The following is an 11,881-nucleotide window of genomic DNA, read 5'->3' on the forward strand; positions in this document are numbered from 1 at the left end:
CGCGGGCGTGGCGGGAAGCTGTTTGCTGCTCTGTGGGGGAGCCTACTGTGTGGGGTGGCTGCTGCCATTGTGTTGTGGTGGGGGCCAGGGGTATAAAGACTTGGGGACAAGTTGAGCGACTCATAGGGCAGTCGCCCCTAAACAAGAAAATTCCTGTATTGCTATCTTTCATTCATTTCACGCCATACGTCTTTATTAAGCACCTACTGTATGCTGGGTGCTGAGCGCCCAGTGCTAAAGCAGCTAGCGATATCCGGCCTCCTGTGAAACTTACAGACATTTTAAAAAATAATTGCACAAGTAAGTTGAATTGCACTGGTGACACGGCCTCCTGAGGAAATGCACTGGGCATGAATAATGGAGGTTCTAAAATCATGCGCATTTATTGTAAATCAGACCTCAAAAAAGGTAGAGGGAGCGAAAGCATCACACTGTGGCTTTGGGAGAATTGGTGGGAAGCTCTCTTGCCTCATCTTTCTGTGATTTGTTGGTGTCTGTATGTAAGGGAGGGTACCCCTGTTGCAGGAGACACACCATATGGGTTGTTCTTTCCATCTGCACAACAGTCCTTTTGAAGTGAGGACCACCCCCCCCATTTTACCAAGGAGCAGCCTAAGGCTCCCTAATTGACTCGAAAAGGTGAGCTAGAGGCCTCGTGCCCTCCTATAACTTAGGATAGCCTCCTCTATCATCTGGATGTCTTGAACATAATCATTAATAGGACCCAACTCAGTGGCTTTTAATATGACTACACCCCTAGGGGTAGGAGACAGAAAATGGTTGCACTGAAAGTTAAAATCTGTCCAAATCCACGTTTCAGCACGGGTTTTTACAAAACAGCTGTATGTTCTAGGAGCAAAGGCAAATGATTGTTTATTGTCTGCTGCCTTCTCTAAAGCTTCTGGAAGCAGAGACTTTTGTCTATTTTGTTCACTCCTGATTCCCAGGACCTAGGCGCAGCTTGGCACATAGTAAGCACTCAATACATATTGAGCGCAATAAATATTAGGTTAAAAGCATGAATGACCAACAGCTGATAGTGTATCATCTGCTCCCTCTCCTCTCTAACCTTATAGGGACTCCCCGTCTCTCCAGGGCAAATCTTGATTAACTGGAATGTGTGGACTGAGGGTTTTTTAACTGACTGTTTCGTGTTTCTCAGCCCCAGACATCTTAGTACTTAGGACTCCATCTCCAAGCACCAGAGGGGAGAAGACAGTCCTCCTCCTGCCACCTCCTGCCACCACCCGCAGAACCCCGAAACCCAGGCGTATCCCCAGCTCTGACCAGCCCTCCCCAAATCTTTGCCCCAAGATATGCCCAGCCCCAGTCCAGCGTCAGCCCTTCTGTTCTGCCAAGCTTTGAGGAAATCCCAGAAGTGCCAAACTACAACTCCCAGAGTGCTCCTGGCCTCGAGAGGGGGAGGAGTGCCTGGTTCAGCCCTTCAGCTGATTTCCCCCTCCATTCCTGTATCCTCCCATCCAGGTGAGAGGCTGCCAGCCAGCACACACCCAGAGATTATGCCCTGACCAAAATGGTGTCGGGTTGTACATTGTTTCCAGAGCCAACACTCCCACCCCTCCTCCCAGCTCTGGCTTTTCTCTTCCTGGGGATTTAGGACAATGCCACCCAGGGACTTTCCCAGAACCCCTTCTCTGCGATCTGGCCCCTCCTCCAGGAAGCCTGTCCTGATTTGGCAGTTCTACCCAACAGAACTTTCTGCAATGATAGTGATGTTTTATATCTATACTGGCCAACATCAGCCACAGCTGACTACTGAGCACTTGAAATGCTGCCAGTGGGACTGAGGAACTGAATTTTAAATTGTATTTAAATTAATTTATTTTTTAAATTTCTTTTTTTTTAAGATTTTATTTATTTGACAGAGAGAGACACAGTGAGAGAGGGAACACAAGCAGGGGGAGTGGGAGAGGGAGAAGCAGGCTCCCCGCTGAGCAGGGAGCCTGATGCCGGGCTTGATCCCAGGACCCTGAGATCATGACCTGAGCCGATGGCAGACGCTTAACCAACTGAGCCACCCAGGTGCCCCATAATTTTAATTAATTTAAATCTAGCCACATGTGGCTGTGGCTACCTTATTGCAGAGTAGAGTTCTAGAACTCACACCCTCCTTGGCAAAGACCATATTCATGCATTTTCATTAGTTCATACTTACCCATTTTGTTTCTCTTGTAATTTGCCTGCTTCTTGACAGTGAGGGCCAGTATATTTTTGAAATGTATTCTCTTACCACCAGGCCTTTGCCCATGCCGTGCCCTCTGTCTGGAACTCTTCACCCTTCACCTGCCCATCATCTGTAACAACTATATATCCTTCAGATCTTTAACATCACCTCCTCTGAGAAGCCACCTCCGATTACCACCCCTGACTACCATACCGCAGCCTAAAGCACCAATCACACTGTAGTGCCCAATTCCCTGCCTTACTTTCTAGACCGTGAGCTCCTTGGAAGCAGAGATGAGCACAAAATTGACACTCAATAAATATCCATGGAATTCAGTGTTGAATAAATGGTTTCCCATGACACGATTCAGCGCCTGGTTCACAGCAACGCTACTAATAAAAACTAGCATAGGTTGAACCAAGTACTTGGCCTGTGCTGTCTCATTAAGTGCCACCACAATCCTATTAGAGATCCTCTATTATTATCTACCTTTTACAGACTTGGCATCTGAAGCTCAGAGAGGTTAAGTAAATGGCTCGAGGTCACACAGCAGAGCATCTCAGTCTGGGTTCTCTCAGGCAGAAGTTACTGACGCATGCTTTACTGGGGATGGAATCCCAGCCCCACCAAAGTGAAGGAAAGGGACTCTGAGGCAGGGAAAGAGCGTGAGTCAACGCAACAGGTGCGTCAAGGGGTCGGCCACAGCTGCTTCCGGAAACACAGCTGGGAGTCACAGCACTAGGGGCATCCCCAGAGAAGCCGTGGGAAGGCAGGGACTTCCTCTGCTGCCACAGCCCAGCTCGAGTCCGCCGTTAGTCACGGGTGGGTCCAGCTGCCCCTCGCTTCCGGCTTGTGTCACCTGAGCCTCCCGGCAGCCACGAGGGAAGCCAGTTCTGGAAGGAGAAGCACCAGCATCCCCGGCTGCCAAGGGTCTGGTCCCGTCAGCAGGGACCGAGAGCTGGGGACCTGGGGAAGGCTGGTCCAGCCCTCAGCCACGTCACTGCAGGTTGAGCTGGCCCGGTGGCTGCAGCAACTGACCCGGGGCCACCTGCAGGGGGAGGTGAGCCGAGGCTGGAGCGCGGCAGGGGCAGCAGGGTGGCTGGGGAGGACGCCGCTGAGCACGCCTGAAGAGGTGCACCTGCCAAGCCTGATACCGCCGGTAAACATCTGAGCTGGGATTCAGATCCAGTTCGGACCAACTCCAAAGCCCTTCGGCAAATATTGATGGAGGAACTGGGTGACTGAGTGAGTGGAAGAATCCCTAGCAATAGTCTACTCCAGATGCCCCCATTTTACAGGTAAAGAAACTGGGGTCCAGAGAGGCGGAGTTGCCCTGACCAAGGTCACACTAAGTGCCGGTGGCAGAGCTGGGACTTGAGCCCCGGCCTCAGGCCTCACTCATGCTTCCTGCACTTACCTTCCTGGGCCGTCATGCTTCCTCCAGCACCAGTGGCCCTGTGGTCATGGCAGCATTCATAGCATGAGAGTGATGTCTCTGGTTCTCACCAGCCCAGCAGCTGTCCCCCATCCTCGGCTAGCCTCGGTTTTCCTCCCAGAAACCACCCCATCCCCCACTCGTAGTCCGTGTAGTTCCAGTGGGGTGAAACTTGGGACCTGCCTACCCTATCCCCACCCCAACCCCGTACCCCCAATCCTAGGGCATGTGACTTAAGTCTGGCCAATGAGAACATCCCATCTTGCTGCCCATAATGATTGGTTTATGGTGGGCATGTGACCTGAGCTTGTCCCTTGAGAGTTTGTCACCACATTTGCAGCAACTATGTGCAAAGAGCAGCTTTCTTTTCTTGGATTGCTTTCCTTTGGCCTCAGAAGGTCAGCCAGAAGCCAGCACTGTGAGAAAGAATCTGCCTGAGACTGAAGCCGACCCAGCAGAAAACAGAGCTGAGATATGGGAGGAAAGAGAGGCGCTGAAGATATTGCTTGTTCACCTGGATCCAGCTGTGCCTGAAGCTGTATCATAGAATTTTTAGTTCAGGAAGCCAGTAAATTTCTCATTTCTACTTGAACCAGTTGGAGTTGCACCTGCATCATTAATAGCAAAAGACAAGACAAGCACCTACCCTGTGCCAAGTCTTACGCCAGATGCTAAGGATGAAGATATTCAGATCCCGTGCCCACTTTCGGGAAGTTCACAGGCTGTAGAGAAGATCCTCAAGTCCCAGGGAAATATGTAAGTCGGTTCCCTGGACTAGAATTACCAAGGCAGAAAGGCGAGCACAGTGCCAAGAATTTCAACAACTGGTGTTTAACTGGAGAGGAGTTAAAACACCATACCCTTACCCCATTCCGATGTGGGGCTGGCTTTTCCCGCTTTGCCCAGCCCATCCAGCAGCCTGGAGTGAGACTGTTGATTTAAGGAACTGGGAAGATACACACACACAACACACACGCACACAACTCAGACCAGCTTATCACCCACCTGGGCTTTAGTCGCCAACCCGAGTGTTTCCTTCAAAGGGAAGGAGACATTTTACAAGGTCATAGACTTATGTCCGAAGCTGGAGCCTGAGCAGAAGAGACCGCACTGGAAGCTCTTGCCCAGAAGTGTGGTGAGTCTGGAGGGAAGACTCTGAAGGGGGGAGAGGAGAAAGTATTGTCCAGGGGCCGTCGTGAGCTTCAGGGGCCCATGAACCCCTGAAATGACATATGCGTGTGTCTGTGTGCGTGTGCAAGCCTGCATGGGGAATGCAGCCGTAGTTTTGAATCATGGTTTCAGAGGAATCTGTCACCCCCCGGAGGTAAGTCCCGTGGTCTAGACCATGGCCTCCTTTCGTAGGTGGGTGTTTTAGTCTGCTCCGGCGGCTGTGAGGAAGCCCCACAGGCTGAGTGACTTGTCAACCACAAACACTCCTCTGCCCCCGTTCTGGAGGCTGCGAATTCCAAGATCAAGACGCAGGCAGACGTGGCGTCTGGTGAGAGCGCACCTGCCAGTCTTCCCACGGCCTTCCTCTCTCTGTGTCCTCCCGCGGCAGAAGGGGTGAGGGAGCGCCCCGGGGCCTCCTTTACGAGGGCACAAATGCCTTCATGAGGGCCCCACCCTCACGACCTCCTCACCTCCCCAAGGCCCCACCTCCCAATACCATGAGCTCGGGGGTTAGGATTTCAACATACGAGTCTGGGGGCACCACACCTTCGGCCCACTGCGTCGCACCGTTTGCCTTGCTTGCCCAGCCGGGTTGTAGCACAGCCAGGCCAGAAGCAGAAGTCTGGCTTACCTGGGAGAGAGAAAGGGGTCCAAGTCCAGCTCCAACGCAGTCCCAGCTGGCCCAGCAGCTCTCAGCCTGGCTGTCCCCTGCCCCCTGCCCCCGGGCTGAGTCAGGTGCCCCTCCTCTCTGCTGGTGCCCAGCATTGCCCTGGGCTTTCTCTGGGCCTGAAGCTGCGCCGTCCCCATCTGTTGATTGACGGCTTGGGAAAACGCACATCCGAAACTTCAGTTAGGCTACGTCACGTTCAGATACCTCTTTCTCCCCTCACACCTGCTCCTCCCAGAGCGTCCCCAAATCAGCAGTGGCAGCTCCCCCATCCCAGGTACCGAGGGAAAAAGCCCTGGAGGCCTCCTCACACTCCGTCTAATTCATAAGCACGTCCAGGTGGCTTGACCTTTGACCTTCAGCAGAGCTCCAGACTTCGCTCCTTTCCCCTTCCCTCGCTCTCGGCCCACCCATCTGGTCCACCCTTGTCTCGCACCTGACGGACTAAAGTTGGTAACTACTTCTCCCTCCTTCTCCTTCCACCTGGTTCTCCGCTCAGCAGCCAGAGTGAACATTTAATTAAATTTATTTATTTATTTATTTATTTATTTATTTATTTATTTATATTTTTTAGAGAGGGAGAGAGGGAATGGGGGAGGGCAGAGGGAGAGGGAATCTCAAGCAGGCCCCACACTGAGTGTGGAGCCGGATGCAGGGCCCCATCTCATGACCTGAGCTGAAATCACCAGTTGGACACTTCAGCGACTGAGCCACCCTGGTGCCCCCAGAGTGATCTTTTGAAAACACAGGACAGGTCGCCACACTCCTGCTCAGGCCTACCCACAGATTCTGCATCTCACTCAGAAATTAAAAGCCAAAGATCTTCTTTGCCAACAAGGCCCTCCACGACCCCCTTTCCCCCAGCTTCTTTTCTTTTCTTTTCTTTTTTTAAAGATTTTATTTATTTATTTGACAGAGATAGAGGCAGCCAGCAAGAGAGGGAACACAAGCAGGGGGAGTGGGAGAGGAAGAAGCAGGCCCATAGCGGAGGAGCCTGACGTGGGGCTCGAACCCATAACGCCGGGATCACGCCCTGAGCCGAAGGCAGACGCTTAACCGCTGTGCCACCCAGGCGCCACCCCCCAGCTTCTTTTCTTCCTGAAACTTGCCAAGCCCATGCTCACCACAGGGCCTTTGCACCTGCACCTCCCACTGCCTGGAATATTCCTCCCCCATAAATCCACATGGCTTCCTCCTTCAGCTCCTGCCCAAAGGTCACCTTCTCGTGGCTTCCCCTGACCTCTCCAACCACTCGGCACCTCCCTTCCCTGCTTCATCTTTCTCTACGGCATTTATTAACGTCCAGCATCTTATAGGCTGACTTGTTTATGTTCTTCCTGTCTTGCTTTCCTTCTAGAGTATAAGCTCTGTGAGGACCGAAGTTGTGTCTGTTTTCCTCACTGCTAAACCTGCAACACCTTGAACACTTCTAGAAACGTAACAGATACTCAATAAATATTTGTTGAATAGACGGATGGCTGGATGGACAGACAGACCTTATTGTTCTAACCTGTTGGTCTGTCTTGCCCACAAAACCGTAAACTCCTAGAGGGCACAGACTACGCTCTGTTCACTACTGTGTCCACGAGGGGCCCATCGGGCTGGGCACATCAAAGTTCAATGAACAAATGATCCACCCCTTTGGTTCACAGATAAGGACATGGAAGCCAGGAAAAAGAAAGGGACTTGGCTGCGGGGACATACCGAAGCACGAGCAGCCCCTCCCCCTGCCAAGTCCCGTCACTCCACCTGCTGTGGCCAACTCTGGCTCCTCTGGGACCATGCAAGCTCCCTGGCCAGTTCAGGTGGGAGCCCCGACCGTGGACAGCCCAGGAAGCTGCTGTGTATGCATCTGACTTGTAAACTAATCTTTTACTCTCACCTGGGGCTCAGGCCACAGAGTCGGAAGCCCAATTGCCTGAGTTTGAGTGCCTGCTTTACTCTTCCTTCCTGTTTTACCACTAACTTCCTGAGCCTTCGTTTTTGTCTTCTGTAAAAATGGGAACTCTGGGGCACCTGGGACACTCCGTCAGTGAAGCATCTGCCTTCGGCTCAGGTCATGATCTCAGGGTCCTGGGATCGAGCCCCACATCGGGCTCCCTGCTTCTCCCTCTGCCTCTGTCCCAACCCCCTGCCCGTGTTAGTTCTCTCTCTCTCTCTCTCCCTTGCTCGCTAGCTCTCAAATAAGCTTTTAAAAATCTTTTAAAATCAGGGGCGCCTGGGTGGCACAGCAGTTAAGCGTCTGCCTTTGGCTCAGGGCGTGATCCTGGCGTTATGGGATCGGGCCCCACATCAGGCTCCTCCGCTATGAGCCTGCTTCTTCCTCTCCCATTCCCCCTGCTTGTGTTCCCTCTCTCGCTGGCTGTCGCTATCTCTGTCAAATAAATAAATAAAATCTTTAAAGAAAAAAATCTTTAAAATCAAACTGGGAACACTGATAAGAGCACCTGCCCTGGAGTGGCCGGGAGGCTTACATGAAGCCGGGCACTGCAAGTTGTTTCCAATGGGGCTTGGTGAGGGGTCCTGCGTCCTTGACCGCCATCAACAGTTAAACGCTGAGCTGGCGGAGGAGAAAAGGTTCAGTCCCTTTCAAGCTTCCCTTAGGTGGATTCCAGCTAATGGGAGTCCGCCCGGATGTGGTTTCAGGTTATAATGCCTCATTTATGTTTCTGGGCATCTGGACGGTCGGCGTGATTTTCCCGGGTGACATTGAGGACACTATCTGGAGAACAAAACGCCTTTCAAGGTCAGAAACGCCTGGAGAGGTACAGGGGCAGCCAGAGAGACGCAAAATCACGGGCCTCAGTCGGCTCTGGGCTCCCTGGCTTCCTGGCTGGAATTACACCCCTCGGGATCCTGCCCAACCCCCAGGAGAGGCTGATTTTGGTGTAGGAATAAAAGAATCCATCCGCGTTCACTCAAGGGGCTGCATCTCACTGCCGGCTAGCAGCCACCAGGTTTTTCTAATCCTGGGAATAAAATGTCCCTTCATTGTAACCCTGACCTGCCTGCCCAGGCTTCTCTCTCCCTCCCCCTGAGACACACACATGCATTCTATCCCGTGAACCCCCAAACCCCCAGCCCCTTATCCAGCGAGGTGAGGCGGCCTCCCCAAGGTCATAGTGTTGGGAAGGGGAAGATGTGGTCCGTCTGCTTCTTTCTACAACATCACCCTGCACGGTGATTAAACCCCATGCCCCATACCCCCTGGGATGTCCAATCTGCTTTTACAGATGGAGAAACTGAGGCCCAGACCAATGCAGCGTCTCGTCACAGATCACACGACTGGGAAGTGGTAGAGTAATTGGCTGGCCTCCAAGCCCAGGACTCCTGCCACGTGTAAAGTGCTAGCCAGGCTTGCAGACCCGAAGTGAAGCCCAAGGTTGAAAAGCACCGGGCCTGGGGAGTCTGCCTGGGTGCCCTTGGCTTGGCTGTCAGCTCAGACACTTTTGACCCTGGGTGCCCTTCAGCTGGCTCAGCCCTCCTGGGCCTCGCTTTCGGTCACCAATGTAGTGTTGGCTATCAGCAAACCACCTCCCCCATGGCCTCCTCGTCCTGCCACCGCTGTTATTATTTAGATACGACTGGGTTTTAAATTAACTCAGTTTTTCATCAAAATACATTTCAATTCTAAGTGGCCAACCAGCATCCCAGCAAAACATAGAACAAAACCACCACGATAAATACGAGGAAACCCCGCCCACATTCCTGAATTCTCACCCGACTTCGTTGCCTCTTCAAGGCTCCCCATCATTTTTTAAAAGGAGGAGGTTGGGGGCGCCTGGGTGGCTCAGTCGGTTGAGCGTCCAACTCTTGGTTTCAGCTCAGGTCATGATCTCAGGGTCGTGGGCTCGAGCCCCGCATCAGGCTCCATGCTTAGTGCAGAGTCTGCTAGAGATTCTCTCTCTCTCTCTCCCTCTCCCCTCCCCCCCACTCGTGTGTGCACTCTCTCAATAAAATAAAATCTTTAATAAATAAATAAATAAAATAAAAGGGGGAGATTGACAGATTTTGAAAGGTGTTTAAGACTGATAAGCTCTGGGGCGCCTGGGTGGCTTGGTCGGTTAAGCGTCTGCCTTCAGCTCAGGTCATGATCCTGGGGGCCTAGGATCGAGCCCCACATTGGGCTCCCTGCTCAGCGGAGAGTCTGCTTCTCCCTCTCCCTCTGCCTGCTGCTCTGCCTACTTGTGCTCTCCCTCTCTGTCAAATAAATACATAAAAATCTTTAAAAAAAAAAAAAAGACTGATTAGCTCCAACAGGGACTTTCTTCTTGATGTAAAGAGAAGTAATGAAGGAAAATCGAAAACTCAGTAACTTTGGTACTTTACGATCTAGTGACATTTAAGTGACACCCTGGACATTCTCCAAGGACCGTCGGAGGCACCTTGGAATCCTGCATCCTTCCTCTGGAAAACTAGCACGGTTGTTCTCTGGAGGCCCTTGACGTGCAGGGCTGTGGCATAAACTCTCCCTGTGTCTGTCAACGAGTGTGTCGGAGGGGCTGAGGCAGGTGGAGGGAAGGGTGTCATGCCGCATCGTCCCAGGAAGGGTCGAGGGGCCGCCAAGGGTGGATTAGTGGGTGTTTGCTGGTCAGTGGTTGAAGCCGGGCCTTGCCTTGCCTTCCCTTTGGAGCAGTTTGCGCCCCTCCCTGCCCTCTTGGGTAATTCTCAGTCTCCCTGCATCGCTGGCACCCTTCCCTTCCTTCCCCTTCTTCCCCATTCACCTGCCCCCTCCCTCTCTGAGAGCAAGCCAAGGGGACGGACACTGGGGAACAGGAGGTGGAGGGATCTCATCAGGGGAGAAGAAGGTGTTTCTGCTTCTCAGTCTGGGGGCTGGGGTCTTGGCTTGGATCTCAGTTTTCCCCTGATTTGCCAGGGGATCTCGGGCAAGTCACATGAGCAATCTGGGCCTCCATTTTTGGTTTTTATCTCTTTGAAGTATCTGCTAATCCCACCTGGTGTGAGCAACAAGATAAGAGCTATGACTAATATGAGTACTACTGCGAATAACCCCACTGCCCCCACCGGGATCACCACCACCATCATTCGTGGAGGACCTCCTGGGTGCAGGGCCCTCCACAAAGTAGCTTCTGTACGCCTTCTCATTGAATCCTCCCAACAACCGCTGAGACAGGTACTCGTATTGGGCTTGTTTTACAGACGAAGGAGGCTCAGAGAGGGTAGGTGCCTGGCCCAAAGTCACACAGACAACACATAGGAGAGCCAGAAATTGACCCTCTGTGGCCTCACAGACCGTATGCCTCCCCAAAGTGAAAGCATTTACTTGGGCCGTAAATGGTTGGAAGGTTGGTTTGTACCTGGGGCTTTCAGAGATGCTTGGGGGCAGTTTCAGGGCAAGAGAAATAAAATTCTCTTGGGAGATGCCATCACCGGGTCAGAGGAGTTATTTTGGCCCCGTGGGGGTGGGGGGCGGCCACCTCTGGGCAGAAAGGGACAGATACACGGCCCGGCCTCAGACGAAAGCTAAGCGCTGGGGAGAGGAAGACAGGGGAAGAATAGAGGTCGGGGCTGAATGAGGCCGAGCAAGGAGGTGGGAAGGAGCACGGTTACGCATTCAACTTAATCCCCGTTCAAGGCTCGGACAGATCCAGGTTCTAGCACTGCTGTCCCACATCTTAGCTGTGAGGTCCTGGGCATGTCTCCTGACTTCTCCAAGGAGCCACCTAGACCAGTGCCGGGGCCCGCAGCAGCTGGGTGATGCTGGGTAACTATTAGAACCATCACCCTGGGGCTCTCGGGAAGGACAGCTGCCGACTCCTCGGGTCTGGGTATGAATCCCTGGCCTGCCCCTTCTAACTGTGTCCTTGGGCTGAGTCGCCCACACCTCACTGAGCCTCAGCGTCCTCCCCTGTCAGACACGAGGTCATAGCACCCACCCGCGGCCCAGCAGACACGCGGGCCACGGGTGGGCTCTCCTCCAGTCCGCAAAGACGAGCTCGCTCCTTGTGGCCGGGGAGTCACGAAGCATGTGAGCTCTAGGATGTGGACTAATTGTCTGGCATGTGACAGTGTGTGGACAGCACCTGCCACCCAACTCACCCACCCACACTGGCGTCCTGGGTCAGACTGGGGGAGTCTGTTAACCTCTTTGGGCCTCTCCTTTCCCAGCTGTAAAACAGGAGGAGACTGAGATGAATGTTTGGGCACGTGGGCCCACAGGCGCCGTCGGCACGGAGGGAGAGACTATGGCATGGTGCGGCCACCCTGGGGGAGGAGTCGGGATTTCTGGCTCCGAGGAAGCAGAGCTGTGCCATATGAGACAGCAAATGTGTTCCAGGGTGTAGGCCCCCCAAAATTCTGGCACAAGTCCGCGCACGCAGATGTTCACGGCAGAGCCGCCCGTGGCAGAGGGCTGGAGCTGGCGAACAGCGGAGAGAATAGCACGCAGCCTGTGGAGGCGACG

This window comes from Ursus arctos, unplaced genomic scaffold, assembly GCF_023065955.2.
Source record: "Ursus arctos isolate Adak ecotype North America unplaced genomic scaffold, UrsArc2.0 scaffold_34, whole genome shotgun sequence".
NCBI lineage: Eukaryota > Metazoa > Chordata > Mammalia > Carnivora > Ursidae > Ursus > Ursus arctos.